The sequence below is a fragment of the Nicotiana sylvestris genome, chromosome 3 (genome assembly GCF_000393655.2).
Source record: "Nicotiana sylvestris chromosome 3, ASM39365v2, whole genome shotgun sequence".
Lineage (NCBI taxonomy): Eukaryota > Viridiplantae > Streptophyta > Magnoliopsida > Solanales > Solanaceae > Nicotiana > Nicotiana sylvestris.
The window spans coordinates 184395237-184403676 of record NC_091059.1 but is presented as its reverse complement, the minus strand read 5'-3'; the positions used below and the strand labels follow the sequence as shown (position 1 = coordinate 184403676).

General features: G+C 39.8%; 1 long non-coding RNA gene across 1 annotated transcript; it reads left to right on the top strand.

The window, feature by feature from the left end:
* The first annotated feature begins 5008 nt into the window (after nt 1–5008).
* LOC104234278 (uncharacterized) lies at nt 5009–8201 on the top strand. The gene is made up of 4 exons (XR_712923.2): nt 5009–6587; nt 6673–6801; nt 6886–7271; nt 7337–8201. It is a non-coding gene; the product is annotated as an uncharacterized lncRNA (long non-coding RNA).
* Nucleotides 8202–8440: the final 239 nt, after the last annotated feature.

Below are 8440 nucleotides of genomic sequence, written 5' to 3'. Positions count from 1 at the left end.
TTATTTTAATTGCTCATAAGTGAAAAGTAAATAATTCTTCTAGTATGTGCAAAGTAAATAGTTGTTCTAGCTATTGTACTATCTAACGTTCTGTTCTCGTTTTCATTCTAGGTAATTCAGAAGCAAAAAAATTCGTGGGCCTACTATTGAAATATATTTGGAAACTTCCACTGGGGAAGATAATTGATGTACCATTTAATAATCGTAACCAAGCCATTGGGAAAGAGGATCGAAAGCTTGCTAGCTTTCTAGGAATTATTGCCAGAACTCCAGAACTAACACCTTTACATATAGATAATTGGAGAAATTTTAACAACGAAGAAAAGAAGAAATTGGTGGATTTTGCCAGGATATGGAATAGCTATTATTATTTTTATTATTATTATTATTATTATTATTATTATTATTATTATTATTATCATTATTATTTTGTGAACATCCTTAATCTTTTATACATGATGTTATCTTCTAAATATTGGCTTATATTTTTGTAGAAGAAGTTCTCTATCCCAAAACGTGGAGAAGCGTGGGTCTTAAAGTCACTAGGAAAGAAATGGAAAGATTACAAGTGCAATTTAAAGGGTGAATATGCGCAAAAATATAAGACTAAAGACACTTTACTAAAAAATAGACCAAGTCGTATACCGAGGGATCAATGGAGTGATCTTGTCTCTTATTGGCTTTCTGATAAAGCTAAGGTATCAATCTTGAAAATTCTCCTAGTCTGCACATTTTTAAAGCGTTTTGATTTTAGGTATGCTCAATTTTTGTTTAAAATTTATAAGATATCATTTTAATATTTTAATGACAGAGACGTATGCAAGCAAATAGAAACAATAGGGCCAAGCAAACGATGCCTCATACAGGAGGATCAAAAAGTATTGCCACCTTGATGAATGAGCAGGTGAACCTGTGAAAACTACAAACTATAATATTTTAAGCTTTTCTTGTTATGCATATATGATATCATTTTTATTGTGTTAGGTTGTAAACGGGATAGTGCCTACACGAGCAAAAATTGTACTATTAACTCATAAAAAAGTAAGGATGGTAGGCCACCGGATGATGATTCTGTCAAGACAATCGTAAGATTTATTCTTTTTTTTTTTTGGTTTGATGACTACGTCAAACAATATGTATTTTTTCCTATTCATGAATTCCAAAATGGATTTATTGTGTATTCTATGGTCAGGAAATGATAAATGAAAGGATGAGCAATAGTGAGAGATCTACTGAGCAACCTCCTTGTAGCGTTGCTTGGGAAGGCGTGTGATTCCCAGGTGTTGGGAAATGAAAAAAGTGAGTATGTTCGTGGTTTAGGACTTGGTCCAACTCCTTCTGTTCTGTGGGGTAGTAGGTCTTCCTTAGGAAATATTGCTGCAGATGATTCTTCTAATGAGGTTATACAAAGGTTACAACAACAGATGATCGAGTTAAAGAAGAAACGAAATGAAGAAATGAATATTATGAAACAAAATCAGGAGAATATGCAATCAGAATTACTCCAAATGAGACAATTAATGCGCAATTATTCTCCTAATGCATCTATGCCTCAAAGTAGCAATGGCACCTTAGGTGAACAGGTAACTCCATTTCATAAACTTTAGATATTTTAAATGAAATTATAATCATATAAAAGTATTGTTATCTAACATGTTAATATTTATTAGATTCCCGATGCCAATAGTGGACATGAACGAGTACCACAAACATTAAGAATACATAGTGCTGCTGAAAATGCTCAACCTTCTCATGGTACTACTCATCTTTGTCCTTCGTCACTATTGTTTGAGTTTTCCTCCTTCGATTTTTATTAATTTGTTGTTGTATTTGGGCTTATAATTCATGTCACATGCATTTTGTACATAGAACAGTGGAGGAGTCAATTCCCTAACTAATTCTATTACTCATTAGACTGTTTCATGCTTCAGTAGGTAGTTGTTGAGTTCAGGCTATTTAGTTCTTCAGCAGATATTTCTTAATTTGCACCACTACAGTATCTTAGTAAAGTGTGGATTGTTTTGAGTTCGGCAATTAATCTCCAAGTGTTTGAACTAAGTTTGGTTACCAGCTGTGCACCAGTCTTGTACCAGCTTTCTTGAACCAGTTTGGAACTACTTTTTCAACTTTCTACTAGAGGCATTTTGTTGTAGTAATTGTGAGTTTGTTTTCTACTTTTAGTTAGGGAAAGGGTGTTGTAGAGTATGTCTTCTGTTGTCAATTTTCTTCTCTTTCCTCCTTCCTAATTTTATTACTTTATACATCCTATGAGTGACATGATAACATGCTAGATTAAAGCATTTTCGTGTATTGTCCCTTGGAACAAGAACAATATTAATGGTCATTCTAATTTATTGACTCAATAGGCCACAACTTATTCTGTAGATTTAGATTGACAAAACTGGGTGAAGAGTTTACTAAAAAGATATACACGTGGGTAAAGAGTTTGACAATTTGATTTCGTTCTTATTTGTTTAGTTGTTTGCTGCCATATAACGAGCAGTGAACACTTAAGAGTACAAATTAGGTAAGCTATTAGACAGTACATATAAGTTATACAATTATCCCTTCCGAAGAACAACTTCCTCTCATGTTCAATAGAAATAGCACAAGCTTTTCAACTTCCAGGGCCACCTTCGCAGGATCTTCTTCATCTTCTTTGGTGAATCAGTCTTGTTTAATTTCCGTCCCAAAAGCTACCTACTCTATTTCTAGCTTTGCTCCTATGACTCCTCAAAAAGTTGATATGTCATTCTTAAAGATGATAGTGAGTTATCTACCGTGTTTGCCGTATGTTGTGGAAGTTTCCGGGGTTGTTGGTAATTTACTGGGAAAATAGGTTGGGGCAGAGAGCCATTTGGTTGACATATTTGGAAAAAGAAATTGCTTTAGCATGTCAGATAGTGTCATATAAAAAGAAGCCTATGAATTACTACTATACCTCAGCCCATAAGTGCAAGCTTTACTTCATTAGAAAAAAAATTCCAAAAGAAGTCCATAAGTAGAAAATTCATATTTCAGAAGTGTAATTTATACAATGAGACATCAGGAAGAAAACAAACTAAATTGATTCTGGTGATGAAACATGATAGCCTTTTAGATATTAGAACTATAAGAAGAGTACTGTTTCCTTAGAATGACAAGGAAGAAATACGAGCTCTTCTAAAACTGACACTACATAACTGAACAGTTTAAGAGTGCTCGGACACTGCACAACTGGTTTGCTCATATGAATTAATATCACAAAGTGTCAGCTAGATAGGGCCTCTGTTTGCTGAATTCAATTTTTGTTTCTGTTGGAAGTTTCTGCCCAGTTTTTGCAGCTTCTGAAAAGCCTAATGTTCAGCTGTTTGTGATCAAGATTTGAGTAGTATTTGACAGCAATTTTCCACAACTTGAAGCTGAAATTTCTGCACATTTTGGGCTGACCAAAACTATAAAGGAATTTTGGCTTCTTGCTTGCTTTGACAATAAAACTTTCTGCACTTTTGTGGCTACTCCGGGAAGTTAATAGCTATAAGTCTGTTCTATTCTGCATTGTTTAAAGTTTCTAGCAAACTGGTTTGTTGAGCTACAGTTTGGGACTCATTTATTTGGTTCTTGTATAGTTGTTTTAGTTGCATGACTTAGATGAATGGTTTAAGAGTGCTCGAACACTGCACAATTGGTTTGCTCATATGATTTCCAAATTTTCCCAAATGTTCTTAGGTTCTTCTCCTTCTGAATCTGAGTATCTCAGTGGAGTGATGAGATATCTGGCAGTGAACATTTAGCTTTCGAGTTAAGATCTTCCTTTCATGTGGTGCTCCACATGTCGTGTAAATGCCCTCATCCTGAATTCTCAATCTGTGGTCTTCTTTTAGCAATTCTAATCCTTAGATTAGGAGTTTGACTTGTCGAGGTTTAGTATCTCCTTCCAGCACTAGGAATCTGTGAAAAAGAATGAAATTCATTTGTTCCTGCAAAAGAAAATGCACTGGTAGCTATAAAATCTACACTGTTAGCTATAACACTAGTCTCTTATTTCAGCACTTCATGTATATACTTTATCCTTTAACACAATTATTTTATAATTTCAGGTCATACAGTCTGATGTTCGATGATTTAGCGGTTGGAAGATTTCAAAATGATGAAAAGTTGCGGAAATCATTTGAAGACCATCATTCTGGATTATTACAATGATGACATTGCTATTTAGTCCAAACAATATATTTTTATGTTTTAAGTTACTGTGATATTAATATTTTTGATTACTACTTTCTTTTGTTTGTTAAGATTTTATGAGATATATTATGTTTTTTTAATTAATATTAATATATTTTATTATTTGGGTCATATTCTATACAAATGTAGTAACTATATATTATTAATTGTGGCCAAATTATTGCTATTATCGCTTATGGCTTTTAAAGCTATTGATTATTAGCGGCAATTTAGTTAAACATATTAGCTATTAAAATGGACTCTAAAGGGCAAACTAAGATGTTAAAGAAGGGATAGTATTGCCTTTTTAATTGCAATAGAATAATTGCCATTAAAGATGTGAACTTTTAGTGACAACCATTTTGAATTTAGCGGCTATAAAAATGGATGGTAAAAAAGTATAACTAGCCGTTTGGATTGGATTTAGTAGCCATTATAATTGCCACAAACAATTGTCGTTAGAGATGCGAACTTTTAGCGGCAATTATTTTGAAGTTAGCGGCTATAAGAATGGATGGTAAAGAAGTATAATTAGCCATTTGGATTGGATTTAGTGGCCACTATAATTGCGGCAAACAATTGCCGTTAGAGATGCGAACCTTTAGCGGCAATTAGTTTGAATTTAGCAGCTATAAAAATAGATGCTAAAGAGGTATAGTTGACCGTTTTGGATTGGATTTAATAGCCATTATACTTGCCGCAAACAATTGCCATTAAAGATAATAATTTTTAGCGGCAATAAACCATGCCCTTTACCAGCTTTTGCGAGAAAAGCCGCTAAAGTCTTTGCCAACCCCAACATCAGCGGCAAAACCCTAATGGCTGGTAAAAGATTTAGCGGCTATTGTTATTGCTGCTAAATCCGTTTTGTATTGCCGCTAAAGGTCTTTTTTGTAGTAGTGAGTACTGCCTTTGATCTCTCCAGGGCAGTCCCTGAGCGGAGGTTCATTCAAATTTGGACCACTTGGAAACTCGCTTTAGGCTTAGGGTAAATATCCTTAAGGCGCTGTAGATAGATCTTGGAAGAGGGTTTGCCCGATCTCAGACGGTACCTTGGGGCCAAGCCCATACGGGTGGAGTTTAAATGCTTATTTCCTTGGAGCCTGCTTTCCTTTTGACAAAAAAACCCCGAGTTCGGGTACCACCTGGGGTCTCGTAATGATGCCATTGGCTTCCTGGAGCCTAACCTTCCCTTTGATGGAGATCCTCGAGGTCGGGTACCACCTCGGTGCAGGCAAAGGCGCCATCAGGTTCATGGAGCCTAGCCTTGTCCTGATGGAGGTCCTCGAGGTCGGGTACCACCTCGGGACTGGCAATGTTGTTGGCTCCCTGGAGCTTAACTTTCCTTTGATGGAGATCCTCGAGGTCAGGTACCACCTCGGTGCTGGGGGAGGCGTCATCGGCTTCTTGGAGCCTAGCCTTGTCCTGATAGAGGTCCTCAAGGTCGGGTACCACCTCGGGACTGGCGATGTTGTCGGCTCCCTGGAGCTTAACTTTCCTTTGATGGAGATCCTCGAGGTTGGGTACCACCTCGGCATTGGCGAAGGTGTCATCGACTTTCTGGAGCCTAACTTCTTCCTGATGAAGGTCCTCGAGGTCGGGTACCACCTCGGGACTGGCGACGGTGCTTTTAATTGGTTTTGAGATAGATGGATCATTGCCATCCCATGAGTATATATATACAAGAATGTTTTGATTTTTTGGAGATCCCACTATTTCAAGCAGTTGCCCTTCTCTTTCTGCATCAATCCTTTCGTTATTTCAGTACTAATGTACTTGCACAGACTCCTGCTTTAGTTCTCCAATTTTGAGGTAATCATGACTGCTACATTAGGGTTTGCCCGGCAGAGAGGGGAGAGCTCTGCCTCCGACATTCAGTACCAACGAGAGTATGCCTTGAAAGTTGCTTCTTCGATAGGAGAAGAACATCTTTAGTTAGTGAGAAAAGACTACGGATGGGGGAAAAGGTAGTGTTACAGACACTCCCCCCGGGTGAGGGCATCACAAATCATGCTGATGGATTCTTGAATGTGTACACATACCCTTTCATACTGGGCCCCCTTTATTGGGTTATGCTCGACTTCTGCCTAGAGTATCGGGTCACCTTGGCGCAGATCCTTCCATCATTTTGGCAAATAGTGCTGATGATGAGATTTTTCGCGGAGAGGGCGAGGCTTGATTCTACTCTTAGTCATCTTATCAGTTTGTGTCGGCCCTTCTATCATCAGGGTCTGCTGACCTTGCGATGCCGATCAACCACGCCCTTTGTTGTTGATGATAAGGAAGACGGAGATCGGGGGTGGATGGGTCGCTTTGTCCAGGTGCGAATCGCTGACATTACCCCGTGGAGCTCATGCCATTCCCTGAGGAATGGAACTATACTCGTAAGTGGTGCATCTCATGCTTTCTCAGTTCTGTCTATGACGAAAGCCTGGTTTTATAACTGTGCCTTCTTTTCTTTTCCTGCAGCGATTTCATGGGCGCCGGATGACGTTCCTGATCTGCCAGATTGGGTCCGAAAGTTGGTGACCTACTCGACTTGTGACGAACGCAAGTGGTGAGCTACGTCCCGGGGCAGATGGGAAGTGAAACATCATGGTGAGTGTTGTGTTATACTTTCCCCTCCCTTCCTTCATTTGGAGAGATATTTTCCCTTCATGCATATTGAGTTTGTTGTTGTAGGCATTTAAGAGCCGTTCGAGGTGAGGTCGCGCTCCTCCGAAGAGGGGGAAGGGTTGCCAACTTCCGGGCTGAAGAACGACAGCAATAAGGGAGAGATGCTTTTATAGGGTGATTGTGCTCAAAATAAGGCAAAATGGGACGGTGGCTTCAGAGCGGAAGCATCGTTTGAGCCTGTCGTGTCCACGGTTCCTGGTTCTAGAAAGAGGGTTTCTCCATTGTTGTCGCCTTCGTTTTTCGTCGATAATACTTTGGGAGATACTAGAAACCTGGGGTCGGGTACACCGAGCGACCATGGTTCGACCAGAGTCGACTCTTTCAGGGCTGAAGGAACTAGATTGGTAGGTGTGTGCTCGGCCTTTGAGGAAGCCCATCGGCTTTACTTTATGGTGAGTTTTGGCATATGTCTTTCGAGCTTCGTGCCTTTCCTTCCTTATTGGGCTTTCTTTTGCAGGCGTTCGACAAGATTATGTCCGGGCTACTTCATTGTGAAACCGGGCTATGGAAAGCTCTAGATGAGGAGAGATCCCTTAGGCTCCTTTATGATGAAAAAGGAAGTCGAGCCGGTACACTTGCAGTATGAGATGGGCCGGAGCTTGAATTACGAGAACCATCTGAAGGAGCAAGTAATTTTCTGTCCTGGGTGAGCATGCACCCCGCCTCTTGGTTCCTGAGGCTAATGCTTAGTTTATTTTAGTTGGAGAAAAAGATGGAGGCCTGGAGCACCTTCGAGATGAAGTTGGTCGGTCCAGGCGTGAATATGATGAGTTGAGAGCTCGGGCAGAGGCTCAGGCTTTAGAGGGGAAGGACGCTCTGGCTAAAGTTCCTACTTTTGAAGCTCAACTTTACTTAGCTCGTGATAATGCTTCGGTTCAGACAGACATAATTGCGAAGCTTGAGTCCGAGCTTTCGAAGGTCAGGGCTGAGATCGTTGTTGCTCGGGCAGAAGCTGCGATGAGTCGGACTAAGGCTAACTAGGAGATGGCAATCTATTCAAAGGATGCTTTTGATGCTCAAGCTGAGCTGAGAAGGATCCTCAATCGTGAAGGGAGGGTTGAAGAATATGATCGCTGCAAATCTCGAAGAAAGACCCTCGAAAAGATCTGTTCTAGTGGCTTCGCCCTCTCGGAAGAATTGGTGCTAGCAAGGGCGGACGAGCATGATGCTCGGTTGCTTTTTCCCGATACCGAAGAAAGCGAAGATGAGGCCAGCAGGTTGTATCCCCCGGGGGGGCATAGATTTTTCCATCTGTATGTAGCATTTTCAAAGCATGTTTATAGACGGAGATTGTGCTTTTTCGCACATGTGTATGAAAGAAAACTTTGCAGCTTTATTTCTTTTGTATCTCTTACTATATTGAATTTGGCCATGTGGACTGGTCTTCGAGTTGGTAGGAATCCTTAGAGTCATGATATGGCCCTGGGGATCATTGGACTGGCCCGTAGGCTCTTACGCACTTTCGCTCTTAAGCATATTTAGGCTATCTACTTTGGGTGCAGTCCTTGAGTCGGGCATCAACTCGAGCTTATTTGGCCTTCGAATGGTCTAAATTTAGGCT